The 23496-nt window shown below is 43.3% G+C and overlaps 1 long non-coding RNA gene and 1 pseudogene across 2 annotated transcripts in view; both read right to left on the bottom strand.

Moving 5' to 3' along the window:
• Nucleotides 1-1607: 1607 nt before the first annotated feature.
• On the bottom strand, nt 1608-2711 carry LOC308414936 (kelch domain-containing protein 3-like; annotated as a pseudogene). Its single transcript has one exon. The product of its transcript is annotated as a kelch domain-containing protein 3-like (transcript).
• A 1382-nt stretch (nt 2712-4093) lies between these two features.
• The window catches only part of LOC308416014, a 59488-nt gene continuing 40085 nt past the window's right edge, over nt 4094-23496 (bottom strand). The window contains exon 3 of the long non-coding RNA XR_013974897.1: nt 4094-5358. This is a non-coding gene — a long non-coding RNA (uncharacterized lncRNA). The remainder of the gene's footprint in view (nt 5359-23496) is intronic.

The raw sequence follows: 23496 nt of genomic DNA, 5'->3' as shown, positions 1-23496 counted from the left end.
TGTAAGCTACCCAACATGGGTGAGTTTCTTTTTCTTTTGGTGTTTAATTCTTCCCACATACCAAATGTTAATCCTATCAGAAGAGCTTCCATTCTTTATTTTCTTTGCTGAACAGAAGCTTTAAACTTCCACGTGATCCCATTTTTCAGACTTTGCTATTATTTCTTAAGTTGTTACAGTCCTTTTCAAGAATTATTGCCCATGATTTTAATTCAAAGTATTCTTCATTTTTCTCTACAAGTTGTAGTTTGTGGCTTTATTTTAAGGCCTTTCATCCCACACTATTCTTTATATACTGAGAAAGGCAGGCATATTCTATAAGGGATGTCCTGCTTTTTGTTGTTGTTGAAAGTGAGGAGACATGCTTGGTGTTTACAGCTGAGCTCTGCCATTTGCTCCCGTCCCGATTCACTGAAGTTGGTTCCCACTTTGATAAGCAAGCTGAATCATAGCTATGGCTTTTAAACATACTAGATAAATGCCCATGGTACCCAATGTGGTGATCCACATTGCCAATGTGACGATGCAAAGGAAAACTGTCTGAAAGTGATAGGGCCAGTGAGAAAACACCTTGTGATAAGGGCCCAAGGCATGGGTTTGTTTCCCAATGAGACTTCACAAGCACCATAGTTGTCAGTATTTATTTAGCCAGGAAAGGAGGCTGAACTCACCATTACAGGTTCCTTTGTCAACCATCTTAATAAATTTATTCAGATGGGTGCCTGGAAAAATGGCTCAAACCCTTGGTTGGATTCCTAGCACCCTGTTGTAGCTTCTGCATGGAATATGCACATATGTGGAATATGCGTTTATTAGGGTGAGCATACGATTTTTCTGACTTGGTTCTACATATGTGATATATTTCATTTTTTGTATTATGAAAACATTTTAAATGAAACCAATTGATTAGGCTAGCTATGTTCTTTTCATTGTTGTTGAATTTAGTTTGCAAGTATTTTATTGAAGATTTATGATGAGGTCCTTTCTGTTATATGGGAGAATACAGCAGTGAGTATGAATGGTCCCGAGCTTTTCTTCATTTGAAAGACATAGTCTCGTTGCGTGGGTGTCTAGCATTCAGTAGTGTGTCATTGTACACACCTGTATCCCCGGCACTCAGAATAGCACCAAAAGGATTAGCAGTTCAGTCATTCTCAACTTCATAGCCAATTGAAGCCTTGAATATATGACACCCTTTTTATTTATTTACTTATTTGAGGTTTTCCATTTTATAAAGTCAGAGCTGGCTGAGCTTCAGGGATACAGCAACAACTCAAGGGTGAAGCTGTCTGTTGGTCCCCACCTCCGAGGGTTGGGGAGGGATTCATGCCAATAGCTGAGGGTGGTCACGGGGAGAGAGAAGCTCCTGAAACTCCAACACTGTCTTCTCCCCACTCCTGTTTTTTTCCTGCACAGCCTGGCCACCCCGCTGGCCTGGGGCAGAGCAAAGGCCCAGGAGTGGTTGAAGGAGGTGGATAGGGACAGAGCACCAAGAAAAGGGGCCTTCAGCCCAAGGGAGGAGGGAAACTCCCTCCCCCCCACCAGCTCCCCACTGAATTCACAGCTTGGAAAACACCTCTAGTCCATCAACTCCATAGGGAGGTATACTAAATCCAAAGGGGCAGGCAGGGAAGGTGGGGAGGGGCAGTAAAGACAAGAGCACCATGGGAGGAGACAATGGGCTGGCTGATATTACTCTTGGTGGTCATGCCATTAAACTCCCTCCTGATGTCATGGGGCAAAAGGAACTGGTCCAGGTTATACTGAATTGTGGCCACTTTGCAGAGTCTTTAGACTAGGACTAAAATCCAAGATATGTAAGTCAGAATAATGCCAAATTCGTCTCTCGGGCCTTCCTCGGGAGAGGGGCTGGTGCCCCCAAAGAGGACAGTCTTATCGGGGACACAGCCCCTTGGCTCAGTCTTCTTCCAGGTAAAGCACCCAGGATTAAACTTCCAGAGGTCATGGAAATGCCGATTCAGCCTGGCGTTATAGCGGCCAAAGATATACAGCTCTCTGTTGTAGCCAAAAGCTCCTGCGCCCCTCAGGCAGCACTGGCGTGTGAGGACAATGGAGCCAGACCTCGAATTAGATCACAGTAGTTCTCATTGTTGGAATGAAATGAACCAAAGCAGTCAGCCTGGCCCCCCGAAGACATACACGTGATGGCCCAGCACTGTGGCTGAGTGGAAGTCCCTCCAAAGTACAGATTGTTCTTTGTACAAGCAAGGGTCCATGTCATGGTGCCGATATCCAGTCTGTGGATGTCTTGGGAAAAGCAGTCAGCCAGTTGTCCATATCCCCTTTGCCCAGGACACAAGCTGAGTGTCCATCTCGGGCCCCAGGAACTGTTCCTGACACTCGGATGTGGAACACTTGTGAGTTTCAACATCAAAGACATAGAGTACATTGCGGACCTCTTCGGTGTCATTGTGCCCACCCCAAAGAAAGACCGTGTCATCAGTGAGGGCAGTTGAGTGTCCATACCCCATATAGAGCATGACAAGAGCTTGTCCTCGGACGGCAGACCTCACTGGGGGCAGCTTTGTCCAAAACGAGGACATAGCATTGAGAATGTGCACATCTATCTGCCGTAGTGTTTCATAATCTTCACCAGAGCAGTAACCCCCGAAGGAGTATATATGCCCGACAGCCACTGCAGCACGGTTCACCCTGCGTGAACCCTCCAGATGCACTGTCCATCTTAGCATCTCCTGGACCACAGGTTACAGGAACATGCCCTGCCCCTCGCTCAGCCTGCTACCTGCCAGTCCAGGGTGGGGCCTCGGGTCCTCGGGCTGCCAGCAGCCTACAACCCGTTGCCCGCCAACCATGACACCCTTTGTAAAAACCCTTGTGTGTGTGAAGAACCACAAAGTTCACTCATAGGTAAGAAAAAAAAAACTTTGCTGGTCAAAAGAAAATAAGTTATTCATGCTCGCCATTTATTATTTCCCATCGACTAGTAGATTTGTCCAATTCCATGAGTTGTCCGGATTGTTTCAGCTCTTTTTGATGTTAGAGTTTATTGCTGTAAGCTTCCCTTTTAGAATTACTTTTCCTCTGTATCAAAGCCTGAAATGTGTCGTGTTTACATTTTGATTTCTGTCCAGATAGTTTTCGCTTCCCTTTTGATTTTTTTTGTGTGACCCGCTGATTGTTTAGGAGTATGTTGTGTCATTTCCTTATATTTGTAATCTTTCCAAACTTCTTCCTGTTATGATTTCTTATTTCATCACTTTAAGGTCAGAGGCGCTACATGAAATTATTTCAATCTTCCTAAATTTGTCGAGACTGTGGTTGGCCCTGACTGTGATCTGCAGCAGTTTTTGTATGTGTTTTTCGTGCTGGAACCTTCTGAATGCTTTTAGTTCATTTGCATTTGCATTGTTCTTTCAGTATGTCCTTGCTAATGTCTTCCCTCTGCCCGATCCACGGTTGAAAGTGACATCTACTTGCTCTGTGTGCTTACATCTTCTCGGAAGCATAGACGGTTCTATATCCTGATGGGCTTCTTTGTCTCTTGTGATAGTGCTGGCCTAACATATCTATTTGCTTTTATCTACCATTTATGTCAAGTATCTTTTTCCATCGCTTTAGCTTTAGCATATATGTAGTCTCAAAATATTTATATTTAATATGACTGTCAATAAAACTTTTTAGTTTTAGTTTTGTGTAAGATTCATTGGTTTCTCTTTTTGTTTCTTGCTGTTTTAGTTATTGTTGGTTTTTAACCCTGAGCTGCCCTGAAACTCACTATGTAACTAACCTGAACTTGAACATGTAGCACACCTCCTGTCTTAGGTTCCCAAGAGCTTCCTGACCCCAGAATCTCCCCACCCTGGTATGCATGCTTTAAAATGCAGTTAATAATGCTGGACATAAGATGGTCCTCACTGGAACTGATCCAAAGAGGAGGAGGTTGCATAGATGAGAAAGATCCCAGAAGAAACTGAAGACTCAAAAACTTATATCATAGGAATAAATCCAGCACAAAATAAATGCAGATAAAAATTTTAATTTTAAAGCTCAAATGGCCAACATCCTTACCAGTGAAATGCAGATCAGAATAGCTAAGATCAAAAACTCAGGTGACAGCAGATGCTGGTGAAGATGCGGAGAAAGAGGAACACTCCTTTATTGTTGGTGGGGTTGTAAACTGGTACAACCTCTCTAGAAATCAGTCTGGCGCTTCCTCAGAATATTGGACATAGTTCCACCTGAAGGCCTAGCTCTTGTACCTCAATATACCCAAAAGATGTTCCACCATACACCAAGGAAATGTGTTCCGCCATGTGCATAGCAACATTATTTTGTAGCTTTAGGTTCTACTTTCTGTGTTCTTATAGGGTTCAAATATATTGTAAATTCCCAGACTGCATTTCCTCGTCTCAATAGAAACAGTATCTGGAGATATCAACATTTTTTGCACGCACTGGAAGGGTGAGCCATTCCCTCTGAGTGTGACCCTGCAGGACGGCTCTGTTATTTTTCCATGGGTCTGACAGTGGTCATTGAGCTGCTGTCTTGGTGGCAGTGCTAACAATGCACATTTACTTGGAGCTTTACTCAAGCTTTCTCCAGTCTCCACGGACCTGCATCCCCATTCCAGTTTTGTGGGGTTTTGTTTTCTTTTTTCTTCTCTGACTATAATGTCGACTGAACTGCACGTCGAATGACCAAGCCTTCTGTTAAAAGTTTCCAGTTCAGTTAACATTAAGTGCATTAATTAATTCATTTGCTCTTCTGATTATTGAACTTTTTACTTGATTTATGACAGTAAAATTCTTGATGGAGAAGCTCAGGGAAAATTGCCAGTTTAATCTGGGAACCTGAGGTCAAGATGCCCAAGGTAACTTTCCCTGTGTTAGCTGCCTGTTAGTACAGACCCTTCTCCAGAAAGGTACTTATTTTAGTTCTGTTAGATTTCTTGCTTCTATTAACCCCTCTGCAGCTGCTTAGCAAGGCACTATGGATGTTGCCTTCAGAAAGCCTGTGCTGTGGACATAAACTTAAGACCCAAAGACCTAAATTGCGCAGTGTGCTGCCAACTAGCTTAAATAATGACATTCTATTGGCTATGAACCGTGTCTGACTGGTTATCCGGGTGGGGGTCCCCCATCATAGATACATGTATTGTTTTCTTGATTTCATTATTTTCTCTGTCTTACTGCAGCTGACAGAGCTTCTTTAAGATGGCTATCCTGCATTCTTCACAGGTAATACACAAACCTGCATGTTTTGCGGATGCTGGGAGTTTATTTTGCGACTCTGGTAGTTTCATCCTTTTCATGACTTTGTTTCTTGTAGCCTTGCTTGGGCAACTGTCCATTTGGAGAAGCAGCCTCCTCTTCCAATCTTCCAGATTGTTTTAGCATGAAAAAAAAAAAAAAAGAATCCTCAGTCAGACTTAATAGGGTTTCTAAGAATAGAAGCTATAAAGGACCCACAAAATGACTCATAGACATCTAACTTCACATTCGGTAACTTGATGTCCCTTTTGACCTCTGTGTTCACCTATTCACACGTGGTATGCATGCGTAATACACGAGTACATGCAAACACAGAAAACAAGAATTTTAGAAGATTTTTTTGAAATTTGTCAAACTTTGTGTAGGGGTGTGTGTGTGTGTGTGTGTGTGTGTGTGTGTGTGTGTGTGTGTGTCCTTCATACCTTTCCGCTGTGGAAAAATGTAATCATGTGTCTCTTGCCAATTCCACATTAGTGCTCTAAACGTTTTGTGCCACGTTGGTACACCGAGATGAAAAGATGGTGCAAGTTTCTCTTATTCTCTTCCTCCTGATAGAGCTGTGTCAGAATCATGTGGGGTCTCCCACTGCCTTGCCCACTGTGCAGTTTCACGCCATCTGCAGAGCAACACTGGCTTGGGAGAGCCGTGCCATTCACTGAAAGCCGGGCTGACTGCCAGCCAAGCTTTGCACTGTAAATTGAAAGTTGCTGCTTGGTGCTCAATACGGACACCATGTCAGCTGCTGTTCACGAGTGCTAAGTCTGCATAGTTTGGAGATGTGCACACTCTATGCCTTGCTCTACTATTCAGTGAGTCCCCACCAGCTGAGGTCTACGCCCCTGAGTACAGCCTTGGCTGCTGGGGGGCCCCGTTCCTCCCAGTGCCCTTCATTGTCCTTATGATCTGGCATTATTGCTGTATTCCTACCACTGGGAGTGAAGTGTCATTGAAGAGTGTTCATGGAAAGGCTGGAGATGATTGGCGCATGCTTGGATTCTTCCTCCTAGGACACATATCAAGCCCCCAAATTTCTCTCTGTCGAATTGCACCAGTGTGAAGAACTTGCTGGCTTTGGGAGAGTGAAACTGCTCTTCTTCATATAAAATGTCCATTTAGATCGAAAGCCGAGCATTGCATGGTGGCTCGGAACACTCAGGAGACAGGGAGGTGGGTCTCTGTGAGCGCAAAGACAGCCAAGGCTACACAGGAACCCTGTGGACAGGTCCTTGGTAATGCACTCCTCCAGAAATACATCTTGTCCATGGTAATGTGCTCCTCCAGAAATACGTCTTGCTTCTAGAATACGAAGTTGTTCTATGCAGGATGGATAAAGGCTAACTCATTGTCACACCCATCTGCTTGCTCCTGTCCCTTCTCCTCACCTTTGAGCACTTAACATTTCTCTCCATTGTGGACTTGCTAAAATGGTTGCTAAGGAGAAGCTCCTATCCCGCTGTCCCGTAGCCCCAGCCAAGAGTCTGCCAAGATTTTTCTTTAGCTTTCTGTAATTTGAGTATGATGAATGTGCTTATTTTCTATTTCATCTTGTATTTTGAATCTTTTTAAAAACTGAGACCGGTTCTGTGAGGCTTCTGGATCTGTGACTGGGTATCTGACATGATCGGAGAGATTGTCCCATTGTTCTGTCCTCTTTCTAGTGACCTCATTATATATTTATGTATTCTGTAGTTGTCCTAGTTACATGATGTTCTCTCTCTCTTTCTCTCTCTCTCTCTCTCTCTCTATCTATCTATCTATCTATCTCTATCTCTCTCTTTCAGGAGATAAAAGCATCTGTCAGTCATGTGATTAGGTGACAGAATCTAAACTCTGGTCTACATTGTTAAACAGCAAGTACTATTACGTGCAAATGCCTTGCTGTCCTGTCTCTTAGGAAATTTGTGATATATTCTCAGTGTCAGGGATTCTTTGACTTAGTTCAATGTGCTATTAAGCTTATGAAAGGCGATTTTGATGTTTTTATCTGTAGATTTTGTTGTTGTTCTGTTTTTCATGGTTTCTCCGTGGCTATACTGGAACTCTATATAGACCAGGTGGCCTCAAACTCTCAAATATCTCCCTGCCTCTGCCTTCCATGTTCCGGGTTCTGAGATTATATCCCTCCACTACCCAGCAACATTTATTTCATTCTTAGGATTCTTAAGATTTGCCTGCACATATACCTGTGTCATGTACATTCCTGGTACTAAAGGAGTCTGTCACATTCTCTGGAACTGGAATGACAGATAATTTTGAGTTGCCATATGCTGCTGGAAATTCTGACGAGTAACCACTACTGTTTTTAACAGCTGACCCATATCTCCAACCCACAACAAAGGTATTTTTGTTAGGTTTTTGTTTGTTTATTTTATTACTGTGGTGATCCTAAAATGAATAAGAGAATGCCATATTGTTTTGTGTTTGTATTTTGAGACAGGGTTTCACTGTGTGTCCTTGGCTATCCTGAAATTTACTCTGTAGATCAGGCTGGCCTTGAGCTCACAGATATCTGCCTGTTTTTACACTGAGATTAAAGGTGTGTGCTAAGACCTCATGGCCAGATGTCTCTTTAACGGACTGACTTTACTTCCACACTAGTTTTATGATTGTTTCTTTCTGTATCTTGTGAAGAATGTTGGTTTGGAATTTGGGTGCGGGGAGATGGTTTTCAGAGATTTTTTTTTTTTTTTTTAAGATCATGCTGTCTTATTCTTTGGTTAACAAAATTTACCATGTTTTAATGTTTTATAAAATTGAGGGCACAGCATAGAGCACATATGAGGGTTAGTGAACACCTTGGATGGCTTTGCTCTCTTTCTGCCAATTAGGTACAGGGGTCAATGTCACGTGTCACATAGGCCTGAGCTTGAAGTATCAGACCAAGAAAAGCAATTCATTTGTATGTATCCAGCACACAGTCCAACCTACCCATGAGGTTATAAGGGTTGAATTTCGTTTTGATACCACTAAATTAGAATTGGCCATCCCTTTCTGGGGCTACCAAAGCTTCAATCTTTGTCAAAGCCACAAATTTCACAGCTGATGTCCTACAATGTTCCCAGCTACCAGCTCAGCCCAGTCAGTACGTTTATTATTTTCCAATGCATAATCCAGTCAGCCAAAGCTTAATGTAAAAACCTCTTGTAAAAGTTTTATGAATGATAATCACCAGAAGATTTGGAAAACAACTTCTTAATGTGAGGATTATATAAGGCCTCTTACAATGAAAAAGGAAATAGCAAAGAAGAAAAATGTCTTGACTACCAATTTCTTTAGCACAGTAAAGAACCAAAGGGACGCTAGGCAGTCCAATGTTCTAGAAGGGCTTTTGCCAGGGCTTTGAGAGCACACATTGCCAGGACAAGCCTGGATCTAGTGTGGGGCTCTAAATTGCTAGGGGTTTGAGTTAATTGAGACCTAGATGCTCATTCCGGAGGTTGGATCGCAGTAGGAGCAGATAAGAGACTAATGACTGTTCCTGGCAAACAAAGCTATTTCGAAAGATTACTGAGAAATGCTGCGTGTTTACTGACTGCATAGGATTCCAGCAGGAGCTGAGGACAGGGAGGTGCCGTTTGATACTGTGCAGCTCTTGGTGAGACATGTAAGACACAGAAGTGGATAAGACACTTTTAATTTAAGTGGAGCCAAGGGGTAGATTCTTTTCTTTCATGCAGCACTCCCTGATTCTCTGCTGCGAAGACTGAGTGTCTTATCTTTCTCTGATGTCCAGGCAGTGGCCTGCATTCAGTGTCTAAAGAAAGTTGCTAAGGAATAAGGTACATGTGGCACAGCTTCAAGCTGAACAAACCTGACATGCATCAGATGATCATAGTTTCCATCACCAAGGGGGGAGCTTTACCATGTGTCTCTGCTGTGCTACACAGAATGCAGAACTTCCCTCTGTGAGTATCTGGGGACGCCCTGCAGTCCAGGGAGCAGCTTCTCTCAGGGTTTAGCTTGTGTGCCTCTCTGCCTCCTCAGAAGCAAGAGCACTGATGGCCTGTGCTGGTTTGGTTTGGTTGGAGACAGGCCCTCACACCCTGAATGTCAGCACACCCCACCCCAGGCTGAGGTTGGGCTGGAGCTCATCTTACATCAGCACACCTCCCCCCCCCCCAGGGCCCGGATTACAGTCATCTCACTCTGCTGAGCTCTAGCTCTGGGCACTTCAGGGAAGTCTCAGGTGCTCTTTCTACTTTGCATCCCTGGGCTTTGGAAAGCCCCAGCTGTACACGCCCTTGTGTACCGGGGCTGCCTGTGCCTTGCTCTTGCTCCTGCTCCTTCCTTCCCTAGTGACAGTGCCTCTCTCTGATAGAGTGCTGAAAGCTTTGCTCTGTAGCTCTCCTCTGTGTGGAGGCTTCCCCTTTAAGAGAGACAGGGAAGCTGCTCTGCTGAATGGTGCAGTCAGCCTGCCTGGGGAGCTGACAGCTGCAGCTGCAGCTGCTGCTCTGGCCTCTGCTGGTGGCTGCAGGGTCTCCTCAGAGGGTCCCCTCAGGCCTGACTCATCTACCTGGATTGTGCTCCTGCACTTAGGCAGCAATAGTAAAAGGCCTCATTGCACACGCAGAAGGCCCGCCCCTCCCCCACCCAGGCCAGACCCATCTTTTCTTCCTGGGCAGGGATGTGACAAAAGGCTTCACCATGCCTGCTCCAACTCTGTCACCAGCACAGAGGGGGAAGCCTCATCTACATATTTCTTTTCAGGTACTAAGGACACCTTTGGGAAGTCTGACTCAGGGTTCCCCAAACCAAATATTGCTAGAACCGAAATTATGAATCACTTCGGTTATGAGGCTAGGAGTCTATCTGCTGGGTGGAGATGCTGCATCCGAGGACCTGTGCCAGGAGGTGACGGGGAACAGTTATCCCCCAGAAACCTGGATGTGGCGCTGGACATGAGGGACATGAGGGACAGCGGGCCTACCTGGGGCTTACAGGCCAGCCCTGGCTAAACCGGACCCTGATGTCAGGAAGGAGAAGCCACCAGAGAAAGCGCTGTCTTCTTGGGCTATCTGTTTATGCAAGGATATTTGGAAATGGCGTTTGGAAAGCAAAAGGAATACTGCCTGAGCACAACCTCCTCCTCCTCCTCCTTCTCGGAGAAGCTGGGAGACAGGCTTTTTGCTTTCTCAGTTGGTCCCAGTGAAGCAGTGTTGTTCCTGTGCTGAGGGACACACTGAAATCTGTGCATCCAGCAGTCTTTGTGTCCATCCACAGCCTCATGCTGAGTCAGCATTCTAGCTAGGCAGGTATCTGGGGCCTGTGCCCTGCTTTTTTATTTCAAAGCTGATTCTCAGTAGTGAGGCTCCTCAGCCACCACTTGGGTGGGCTCAGAAGACAGAGGATTAAACAAAATGCTTGTTTTCTCTTATCATTGTACTTTGTGTGCATGTAGGTAGGGAAAGTAGGGAATCATTTCAACTTGTGGTCATTTCTCTTTTTCTCCCCTATGCGTCCTGGATATTGAGTGCTACTCATCAGGCTTGGTGGTGGGTCACAAGTCCCATTATCCATTGAGCCATTTCACTTGTCCCAAACAAAGAGGACATTTGAGCCTCAAAATTGAGCAGATGTTCTCATGCTACATTTTGACTTTTAATGAAAGCTGGGATTATAATAGGAGACATTCCCCAAAAGATCATGTATCCTAGCATTCAATCTCCAGTTGTGGTGGTGTTGGTGAGGGTTGTGGGATTATCCTTGGAAGCCCTGAGTTAAAGTGTGTTGTTGACACAGACACCGCCATGTCCAGGAACATAGGCTTAGCCCCATGGATTGACAAGGTTGCATCCTCGTACCGTTCAGAGGGATCCTAAAGTCTTCCCTTGGGGTCTGAGTGCAAATGTTGGTGGAGAATGAAATCTCCACCACAGCTTTCTCCACTTGAATATTTATGGCCTGAAGACTGGAGCCCTATAGACTGTGCCTACTGAGACTAGATCAACTTTTCTTCTTTATCGGCCGTATACCATAATCCCTACCTTTTGTTTATTACCAGGTAATAACCCACTACCGCACTGGACTCTATCATAAACGTGCTTCCCTTCCAGGCTGCTGTGGTTTCTCCATCAGTAGTTTATGAGTTAAAAAAAAAAAGTTAGGGACCAACAGAGCAGTAGTAGTGTCTATCTTCTTGGTCATCTACTTCCTGTGCCGGCCAACATGAGTTTTGTGTGTGGTTGGTCAGTTTCTTTGCAGGCCAGCCAGGGGCTCCCATCACTCACACCAACTTTTTGACTAAGGCATGGCTTTGATGAAGAAGGGGTCACTTCTGTGGGGTCCCTAAGAAAGAGCATGAAGGTAATAAATACTCTGTCCTACAATGTGTAAAAGCTGTCTTAAGATGAATAAGGTAAAACTCTGGGTTCCATGCTTTCAAATCTTTGAAAAGAGCAAAGAACCTCTTTTTTCTGGATGGTTGGACCTAGAGTTCTGTCTCACACAGAACTCCATCATTATGTCTTTCTGAATATTTACATCTTAGCTTAGGGAAAAGTCAAGAAAATGGCAATAAGGATTGGGGAGATGCCTTAGTAGTTGACAGCCCTGGTTGCTCTTCCTGAGGACCTAGTTTCAATTCTCAGCACCCCCGTGGCAGCTATTATGCGTTTATAACTCCAGTTCAAAGGTATCATATTACCTCTCTTCCAGCCTCAGCTGACACTTGTATGCATGTGGTGCACAAAATATATCCGAACACATTGGAGGGTTTGGGGAAGGGAAGGCTATCATGGGACCAACCTCCATAGGCCTCCTGGTTTCCAGGCTTGCTCTCTTTCAATAGCTTGCGTTCAGAAATGATGTTCTGGAGCTATCATATCTCCTTGTAAGATGGTTAGTTTTACTATAGGGTTCTTGTATGAGTTGAGAGTTAAGGTTTGGGTGAAATAGGACTTCATTTGGCACTCCAAAATAACCATTCAAATGGGAAAGTAAAAACCCTAAAACTCTCAGCGACTGCAGGATGCCAAACAAGAGAATTTAGAATGTTGTAGCTGTAAATCGTTGAGCCCCTGGGATGTCAGCAATGGGCCCAACCAAAATCCACAGATATTAGTCTGACAGCAGTCCTTTGAAGGAGTCCAATGAGGGCAGGTCGAGGGTGGATACAGAGGTGGTGGATGTTAAGTTTCTGGGCAGCTCAATGACAGGAAGCAGGGAAAGACATCCATATGACCTCAGCAGATGGGACTATTTTATGTCAAATATCAAAGGGCAGAGGTGGGAAAGGGGTGTCTTCAAAAGAGCAAGGTATACTTGAGTTTCTATAGGAGGTTCAGAGAGTACAACTACTGCGTCCATAGCATTTGCAAGCCTGAAGTTCCTCCCTCCTGGAGTTGTTTGTCCATACAAGGCTATTTTATCTTTAGAAACTCTCTTGGCCCTGCCTATTAGGATGAGTGTCATAGTGGGCAATAATGGGGAAGGGCTAGAGTTTCAATATAGGGTCCTGATCAGGGACTAGCAACGTTTATTCAAGGTTTATTAACAGTGAGTTTCAGGGCAGGAAGAAGTTACCAGGTGGAAGCAAATCTCTGGTACAAATGATAGAATCCATAAAGCAAGAATGAACTCCCTGCTTGAAATAAGGGCTAAGTCACAGCAGGAACAGTGGAAACTCAAGATAGGGGCATGCAGTGTGGTGTCTATAGCAGGTCTCGGAAGCCCTCAGCTGCTGGTTCAGTTGGAGTCTAAAGTCTTCAGAAGAGCATCTAGGAGTCCTGCACTGAAGAAAGCTGGTTGGCAGAGAGCTACATTTGGAGGCAGATTGCAGCTGGGCTGCTAAAAAAGCTGCTTGTATAAGCTCAGGCAGGCCTGTGTGTGTGTGTGTGTGTGTGTGTGTGTGTGTGTGTGTGTGTGTGTGTGTGTGTGTGTAAAATGTAGTGTAGAATAAGGTCCATTGAGAAGAATGGCTGTCAGCCCAGGAAGTGAAAAAACAGAGAGGGCTTTCAATCCAGGCCACTGTATGTCCCCTCTCCTCCCTCCTCCCACCTCCCTCCTCTTTGTTGCAAGAGAAGGAAGTGTGGGAGGAGAGAGAAGAGCTGAAAGCTGTATTTTCACATCTGTTCCCACTTTGGATTGCAGAAACTAGTGGTTGGCGCGGTGGGGGTGGATGTCTGACTGCCAACTGGAAGCTCCTGTCTTCTGCTGGCTCTAATAATTTAGGCTGTCAACACAGTGTTCTGCAGGCTCTCTTCCAGAGAAGGCTCAAGGTTTCATCTCTGTGAAGCCCCAAACGTCGCTGTGCACCCCTCCTATACTTATCATTAGCATCAGTACTTATTCCTGAGCCTCTGCCTCCAGTGGAAGCAAGTATTTAGTCAACCCCCAGTCCTCCTCTACATCTGGAACTAAATAGAAATAAAGAGAATGCTTTTGAGGACTGGGCATATAGCTCAGCTAGCAGAAGACTAGCATGCATAAAGTCCTGGATTCCATCCATAGCAATGTGAAACCTGGATGTGGTGATGTGAGCCTATAGCAGAACTGAGAAGGGGGTAGGAGGAGCATCAGTTCATGTTCATTCTTGGCTGCACACACAATGTGTGTGCCTTGGATCTGTGAGATCCTGCCTTAGAATAAAACTTTGGAGGGAGGGAGAGAGAGAGAGAGAGAGAGAGAGAGAGAGAGAGAAAGTCTGCACAAAATAAGCAATAAAAGATAAAAGCCACTTGTGTGTTGACTCGTCATGGTAGCCCTGGTCTATATCCTTTTTGGGAGATAGTAGAGAGGTAACATGTTTGGAAAACCTAAAACGAAAGTGCCAGGCATTTCACCTGTTTTCCAAAAGATCTTGGGTTAAAGGAGGTATACAATTCATTTAGGACACATATGCACATGGTAGAGTGAGACTGGAGGATAATTCACCACTAAAATAAAAACTTCTAAAATATACTGGACTTAAAATGTGTTGCCACTTTTCCTGGGCAGAGATGAGCACACATCAGTTCATGCCAGGAAGGGCATCAACAACAGCAGAAATGTAACCCATCCAAGTCTACCTTTGTGGTGCAATGAGTTTTTGGTGGGGACAGTTAACATGTGACAGCTTACTGACAGTATCTCTGGGCTCTGCAGAACTCATAGGTAACTTTGGCAATAAATCTGAGGCTCTAGAGAAGAGAGTGGCAGTTGTTTACAGTTTTTATAATTTGGGGGATGGGTTTTACGAATCTTCTAATTTCTGAACTTTCTCTGTTTTCTGAACCACCCTCTTCCCTCTAGACAGAATGTTTGATTCAGTCCTGAGGAATACAATGTTACAGTGTAATATTCAGTGTGCCAAATAAATCCCATTCAAAGACATCCTTAATCTAATGCCGAAGAAGAACAGATGTCATGAAACTCATATGCAAATACGAAGAAGGTGGCTCGGGACCCTGTCTGCGGCACATCCATGTCTGCATTGGAATCCACAGCACTGACCTGGAAAGGACAGCTATCTAATCCCAGCACGAAAACAGGATGAATCCTGGAGCTCAGCAGCCAGCCTAGCTGAATCAGTGAGAGACCCAAGACTCAAAACTCAATAATAATAATGATAAGGTGGAGCTCATTGAGGAAGACACCCACACAAATGTACATATGTCAGTGACGAAGCAAAGCAGGGGCAGACTCTTCATGTACCTTCAAGTATCTTCCCTCTATTTTCTGCTAAAGCCTCATGGTTCAAGATCCCCATGCCCATAGGCATTTCCGTTCATCTCTGGAATCGTTGATATATGCTCTGAGACTTTTGAGCTACACAGCAAAAATATATCTACTGTTTTTTCCTTTGAAATTATAATCTTCAACTGAGCTAAGACTAGAATGTATTCCTAAACTCAGCATGCTTAGGAATCAGTACACCTCTTCATGACTGAGACCCCCCTGGGTTGAATCTGTATACTTCTCTTGTCCATAGAGAGATCATATTGGAAATGAGTCCCTTTTTTTCTTTGCCTACTGAATAAAGGTAATAAATATTTATCCACTCTTTTGTGTCTTAGCTGTGCTTATTTTGGCTTTGCATTCAACAAAATGTGAACCTATTGTGTTTAATTATACATACACCACACACACACATACACATGCTATTGCTACAAATTGATATATTCCTTCTTGGAAGGAAGCTCATTAAGCCTCAAGGAGTTCAAAAGGGAGGTTCGTTAGACTCAGGAAGTCCCTGAAAGCTCCCCAGATGCACCGTGGCCCTCTCTCCCCACGCTTATTTATATAAGTAATAAAGACTGCTTAGGGACATTTTTGGACCAGCCAAACTGCCTGGAAGAGGCAGAGCAGCCAGTCTCTCATCTTCTCTAACCAGTCAAGCAGCTTGCATGTGGTGCAGTGAGCCCTAGCATCCCAGCTTTCATGAGCTGGGTGGACTTTGGTGATGCAGCTGCCTTTGAGTCGGGCCTGATCCTGTAAGTAAACCGTCACCCATACTCCTGTAAGTAACTTCAGTAAAACCCTATGCTTCAGCACGTAGGACTTTGGTGGTGTCTGTACTTTGTCTTGGATAATTATCTCAGGTGAATAAATATTTGTTCATATCTTCACAGAACACACATCCACATGAATGTCCACACACATATACATTCACAGGTGTATGTGAATATAATATATATATATATATATAATAAAAAATAATGTGTGTGTGCAAAGTTGTTGGGACTTACTAGACAGTAGGTAGAAGCCTGAAAGGCTGTTGAAATGGGCACTGAACAAAACTGGGTACATCTGAGAGTCATAAGAATTGTTGATTATATATGAATGGGATTGGTAATAGTATTGACTGCTATTACTATATTAAGACTGTGGGCCCATCTATCAAGATTCCCCTTCCAACAGCCTTACGGTTATACTAGAGATGTCCTTTAATTTACATTTGTCAGGAAATGCATGGGTACACTTTAAAGATTAGATGCATTGATCTTTCCCAGTAGAAGCAGTGGGATAATCACCCCTTTATCACCTACATTTTATCTAATAACTTTTAATTCTTACAATCCCTGCTTTAACTGATTCCGGGTTTTCTTTCTGTTTTAGACATTTTCTTCTTTTTTTATTAGATACTCTGTGTATTTACTTTTGAAATGTTATCCCCTCCCCCCTCCCCCTCTACTTGTCTTCACAAAGGTGCACTAGCTCCTTAGACATTTTCTTACTTTGCAGCCCTGACTAGCCTGAAACTTGCTGTCTACACAGGTTGACCTTAAACAGTGATCTGTTTCACTCTCACCGCTGTTGGGATTGAAAGCCATTTTATAAGTGCCAAAGACTTATGCCAACTTTTATTATTCATGTGAGAACATTCATGTGCCATATAGACATTCTACTACATTAATGTTCTAACTCTGGAAATCTTAGTCAAGGAAAGAGCTAAAGGTCAGGGTTTCAAGCACATGCTTATTTATATTATATTTAGTTACCACTTAAAGATGAGAGGCATCAGAATAGCTATATACTTCAAAAGTGTCCGAGGACAAAATATTTGAGCAAAGATGTAATTATTAGTCCTGTGACTTTTGTCAACTGGAGGAGCTTCACATGTGTTAATTGAGTTATAACGTACATTGTAAAGACACAAAACCCAGCAAAGGCCCGGAATGAAACTTGGTGGGGACCCTACTATCAGTCGCAGTTCCCAGCATGGCACGGAATAGAAATCAAAAAAACAAAAAACAAATCAACTGTGCCCTCTGTTTCTTATTTGGTGGTTTGTTAATAAGCTAATGAGTAACCTGATGTGCCTGTTGAATTTGTTCGCTCTGGTGTTTACTCAGTAGTTAAAGTTCAAAGTTCTCTTTCTTTACCTGTGGACAAGAAGCTGCTTGAAGCTGCACTTAGTTTTTTAATTCATTACTTATTTAAGGTCTGAAGTTTCTGGCTGTTTCTAAGCAGAGCCAGAGCCTTCAGGAGTAGCTTCCCAAAACAGAATAATGGGCTCCACTCCCTCCTTTTTGACCTATGTTTTCTGTGAATTAATTTTTTTCTCCTCTCTCTTTCAGTGTTTACCTACTACATTCCTGTGATTCTAGGTGACCCCACTTATGAGTGGTGACCTCTCTTTAGTTCCAGTCTACCACCTTCTCAGTCAGTGAGGCCTCCTCTGTTAAATTCCCTAAGAACTTGCACCCTTGTTTGAAACAGACCCACTAGCTCAAGGAGGCAGTATTGCTTGTAACTTCTCCTAAGCAATCTGCAGAGCCAAGGGGCACTGAACAGGCATTGTCCATTTCTATAGCTGGCCAAGCGCTCCAGAAGTCTCCAAGGGCACTCTTGCATATGCTTAGTTGGTGAGGAGAATCTCTTCGAAAGAGAATGAATCTGGGGAAAGGTAAACATCATTAAGAAGCAGGTATGGGAGCTCCTGTTTGTAATTCTAATACTCAGGAGACAAATGCAGGATTATGGCAAATTCAATGCCATCTTTGGCTACATAGCAATTTTCTGGTCAGTGGGGCCTTCATAGAAAAAGGCCTTGATTTTTAATGTGCATATATATATATAAAAGAGACACCTTTAAAAGCTGTTGACCATACCTCGTGGATAGCTTAGAGAGAGTGTGCTTTGTCCCTTCAAGGGGACAGTTGCAACTGGAAAGCTGAACAGAGCAGGTGAGGAAGTCTATTCTTTAAGATTCAAGACAACACAATGGTTAATTGTGAAGAATGCAACGTGTAACCATAATGGGGACCCCACTATGGGTAACTTGATGAATATTTGTCTAGGTCCAGCTGAGCAATTGTTAACATTCAGCTATCTGTATCTCATGTTAGTAGTGCATTCAGAAAACTCAGTTGTTTTTTTTTTTTTCTTGTTTGTTTGTTTCCTCTTTGGGTTGGGGTGGGGGCAGTTTCAAGATAGGGTTTTTCTGAGTAGCTCTGGATGTCCTAAAACTTGCTGTGTCGGCAAGACTGGTCTCAAATTCACAGAGATCAGCCTGTCTCTGCACCCTGAGTAATGCCACCACCACCCAACACCTTTAAAAAAAATCTTGAAGTTTCACAAATTCTTTTCTATATAATTCAGTATGTAAAACATGAATTTCCAGTTGAACGCAATTATGTACTTTTCTAAAAATTAAATTACATGTTGATGCAGGACTTGGCACATAGTATGAAAAGGAGCCTACAGTGAAAACTACAAGTTAAATTCTGTATTTTTGGTTATCCAATTCATGATTGCTTAGACAGTTCCTTCCATTGAGAATTTGTTCTTCTCAAAGCCTTGACCTAGGATCTCTGCTTGAGCTTGTGAAGAGTACTAGGTAGGTTCTTGTTTTTATAGTATGTAGATTTAGCTCAGTTGAGACTAGCTTTGCTCGTGTGTTTAACCCTTTCTCCCTTTCCTGAAGAGCATGCAGACTCTAGTTCTCTCTTTCTCTCTCTTTATATAAATATATATGTTGGAGACAAGGTTTTTCTGTGTAGTCCTTGTTGTCTTGGAGCTCACTCTGTAGACCAGATTGCCTCAAGTGCTGGGACCAAAGGCAGGCACAACACTACCTGGCCTCTATTTCATTCTGTGGCTATGAAACCACTTCTTCTGCTTACATGCTCTAGTAAAAAGTACTGTCGAGTTATTTCTGGGTATCTATCTAATTAGGGAAGAAGACCTAGACTCTAGAGGGAGGAAAGACCAAGGCTCCCGAGCGCCTTTCTGCATGGTATTGGAAGCATCGGACCTGATGATCCTACTGTTTGCTCTTTTAGTCTATTACTCTTGCTTGCTGCATACTTAATAAATTTAATCATTCCAAACCAAAAGCACAGCTATCATGGATGAAGCATTTAAGGAGCTGGGCAGTGGTGGCTCATACCTTTTGTCCTAACACTCAGCAGGCAGAGAGGCAGGTAGACCTCTGTGAGTTCGAAGATAGCCTAGTCTATAGAGTGAATTCCAGGACAGCCAGGGTTACACAGAGATACCCTGTCTCAAAAAACAAAACAAAACAAACAACAACAACAACAAAAAAACCAAAAGAAACAAAACTTAAAGGTAAGAATGAAGTTGATAGGAAGGAATAAAAGTTGAGAATTTAGATAACCTCAAACAAGTAGAGCAGGCTTTATTTAATACAAGAGGTATGGTATCTCAAGTTTCAATGACATCCTGATCAGTGACCCGGTCACTAAGTGACAAAGATTTCAAGAAAACACAGCATGTATGCTTTAAACTGGTGTTTATATATAACTAAGGCTAGTAAAGGGGGAGATTTCATTACTGGCAGAATGAGTAAGTTAGCTGTTTGCCCTAGACAGCTGTGTTTGAATCTCCCTGTCTGCTGATTCTATAACCACGGGGTGTCTGAGGTCAAGATCAGCTGCCTTTCTTCTGCAAACCCCAGTTTTGTGGTCTTTTGGGAAGTGGGGAGTACTTTATTCTAGACCCTTTATATAAAAAGGAGAGGGGGCTCACTTTTCTCTCTGACTACTTCCCGACGGTTGATGGGGTCCAAGTTTTTCTTTGGGGAGGGGGTGCCTCTGGAGTGATTCTAAGAGAGGTATTGTTTTGACTTCATCTTGTATGATGACTGAGAGACAACACTGTGGGGAGCCAAGAGGGACCTCAGGAAAAAAATTGAAAAGACAAGTAAAATGTAAGTGTGTGTTGTGGTAAATATTAAAAAGAGGCTTATCCTTTTATCCTGCGCCAGTGCTAGCTCCCACATAGGTCCATCTGGCACTGCGGGGATCTCTAACTTGGCGTTCTATGCCACCTCTAAGAACTCAGGCACGGTCACTCTACCACTCCTGCTGCTTCTGCTCCGGGTGGATATGACCACCGTGACATGTTCCTTTTCTCCACCACTCAGGACAAACATCACTCCATACATATTAAAGTCTCCTCCACGAACCTTACACAATAAGCTTACAACCAATAGACAAAGATATAAACTGCCCTTCTCTGAGATCAATAGACCCATAGAAACCCTTAGAAATAATAATAACAACTCCATCAAGCTAGAGATGTGCCGAGAGAAATGTACACATCTGCCTCCATCTTCATTCCTCCCGGACTCTCCTTCCCCAATCTCTGCCTCCCGCCTCCTCTTCTGCTCCAAGACCTTTCCCCACCTATCTCCTGTCCAATCATGTATCACCTTAACATAAACCTACAAATGTGAGGATAAGGAGAAAGGATAAGAAGAAAAAACAGTATGAGGAGGAACCATAATGGAAAGGTACCAAGAGCCCATCCAGAAAAAGAGACTTGGTAGATTTTTTTTTTTTTTAATGCCTGGTCTTTTAAGTCTCTGAGCCATGACCAAAACTGGTTTTGATTTATTGGTGTGGTAACAAGATTGTTTCTGTAGGAGAGAGGACAAAATTCTTCTATGGGTGTCAGTCAAGAAGAGGACCAAACCTCACAAAGTGGTAAAAGTTGTTCTTGAATGGCATCGATCTGACCTGAAACTTCTTTAAGAAATTAAGTGAGTTTAGAACACTAGGCCCAAGTAATGAACCAAGAACAATCCAGAAGAAAGTCTCGGCTAAAGGTGTCATTCAGATCCATCTACAAGTACAGGCTGTAAATCACTAGACAAAGGAAATAATTGCTCAGTATACTGTCATTTCTGGTATAGCAGGGTAACATAGTTTTTGTGCCTGGCTCCAATTCTCAGGAGTTGTGACAGCTATGAAAAGCATTAGAGTCAACAGTACCAAGTATCCAAAGGGGATAAGGGGACACTGGAATCCCCATCTCCAAATGTCCCCTGTGGAATTTTCTGGAAGGTGTTCCAGAGGGGCTGGTCTGGGTAAATTTCTACGGTGCAGGTCTCTCAGGTGATATTGTTTTCTTTAACCAAGTGTGTTGGCTCCTGGAGATGACACCCATACCTTAGTATTGGAATGAGTATCCATAGTTCAGTCTACTGTAACAACTGACCCTATGGTACCTATATAGGTATTTGTATTGACTGGTACGTATACCCTTACGGTAGAACTTAAGTATTGTATTTATTTAGAAAATTCCTGGGGGATTCTTTATAGAATCAGGTATTAGCTTCTCATCCCTGAGTATAACTTTGCTGCAAGGAAGAGAACTGAAGACCATGATAAGGGGCACAGCCAACAGAACTAGTATGCAGGTCCCGTAACAGTCAGGTGATCGGCTTAGCTTCAAGGTCCATCTATTTATAGCTTTATGTCATTTTTCAAGACATTGAGTGTAGAGCAATTGCTACTTACCTTTCCATTGCTCAAGACATTTAGGATGTGTGTACAGACTCAAGAGAATCTGTCCTCTTGTTTCGTGAGACGTAATAAGCATTTCATATTCCCCGTAGAAAAAGAGAATGCTTCTCTGGTTTCGCCTGCATATCTGGAGACAGAACTAATAGATTCTGCCAGGTCTTTTTTATTATTATTATTTTATTGTTTATTTTATGCACATTGGTATTCCGCTGCTTGTCTTTATTTTCCTAGTGGATTTCTCTGCTGTGAGAACTACCCAACCCCATACCACCTCTGTTTAAGACCTGTGCTCTCTTGTTAGGTACCTGAATCCTTTGGCTCTATCAGGTTGCCCAGAGAAACCAAAAACCGCCACCTGTCCTACTCCCCGAGTGCTCCTTTGTTGCTTGACTCTTGCTCAGTCAGTCCAAGTTACTGTGTGGAGGCATCTAAGTGGAGTGCATACAGGTTGGGAGAAAGTTCCCAAAGCTTGTCACTCCCTCTGTTCCTCACCACCGGCTCTAAGCAGCCCCAGAAGAGGGGAAAGTGCCTTAGGACTGTGCAGGAGTTCGGGTGGAGTGAGGGTTGTTCACACCTTCCACTTTCATGATTTATGTCTTTTCAACCAATGATCTAATAATTAGAAAACTCAAAAGCCATCATTCTCTGAAAAGGAGTAGAAAAAACTGTTCTCAAGCCAGATGGGGCTCTATTGCTGCCAAATAATGCAGACTGCATAGGACTGATTTCCCTTCTGTCCAACACCAAAGTCTACTGACTTTAAACACTTTTCACTACTTTGTCCATGAAACAAAAGACATTACACAGGCCCACCTGTCAAAAGGCTGAGGTGGCTACTGCTAGTCTAGTGAAAAAGAGCCCACACGTTAACTCTAAGCCATGATCTTTCAACAGTGACTCACACAGCTGAGGTCGCCTTCCAAGGACCACCAGAATTCTGGTTATCTAATACCCATGTGACTTAGTACCAGTCCCTACTCCCGGACCACCCTTGAGTCTAGTTTGAGACCCACTACCATCAAACCTAATATCCTTTTGCCTGGTGATGACTATGGTGTTCATCTGTGACTGTCTTGAGATGTCATCCCCCTGAAAGATCTCAATACAGAGCTATACTTTGATAGGACCGACTTCATTTAAGATGAAAACTACTCGTTACAGGCCCTCCAGATCTCCATTAAGGCTTTTAATCAAACTATCTGAGAGACCCAACAGACCCTGCAACAACATTCTCCTGAATGGCCCATTTTTTGAATCTTAGAAAACAATGGCTTGGAAAGTGAAAAGGGATAGGGATTTCAGTCCTGAAATCCCTTCTTCCAGTCCTAGGGATACAGTTGGATGTCCTGTGACCCCATCCATACAATGGTTGTTAGTGCAAAGACTATGTAAACCAGCTGTAACTGACAAAACATTGCCATCGTCTCAAAATAGGATTACTGATGAATGCCTCAAAACAGGCAAGTCTGGCAATGGTAATTCAATCTTAGGACAAGAATAAAAATGTATTGTAAATGGGAGAAATTGTTGGAAACAAAATGTACTAAGTTTTTTTTTTCTATCAAAGAGTGAAATAAGACAAAATTCCAGTAAAAATTAATTATGAAGAAGCCACTTGGCAGAAACTCAAATTCCTCCAGAGTCAACACTTCTCGAAATAAAATATGTGCTTAAAACCAGACATTGTGACTCATGCTTTTAATCCCAGCATCTGGGAGACAAAAGCAGGTGGACCGCTGGGTTTGAGGCAAGTCTGGTCTGCAGAGTGAGTTCTGGATATAATGAGAACTTACCTGAGAAAAGAAAAGTCAAAAAAATACAAAAAATGTGCTCTATTTACTTCTCCCAGGAGACTGTGCTGCTCTGTGTTGGCTAATCATAAGAATTATGATTTTATGATTAGTAGTACACCAAAGACTCCACAAAAGACCCACAGAATCCCCTAAGCAGGGCTTCTACGGGCTCACAGAGACAGCAATCTGGGGGCCTGCATGAGTTCGACCTAGGCCCTCTGTACGTGTTACACTAGTGTAACCTGGTATTCTTGTGGGACC

Source organism: Micromys minutus (assembly GCF_963924665.1).
Source record: "Micromys minutus genome assembly, chromosome: X".
In the NCBI taxonomy this organism is placed as follows: domain Eukaryota; kingdom Metazoa; phylum Chordata; class Mammalia; order Rodentia; family Muridae; genus Micromys; species Micromys minutus.
This window is presented reverse-complemented; position numbering and strand designations above follow the sequence as displayed.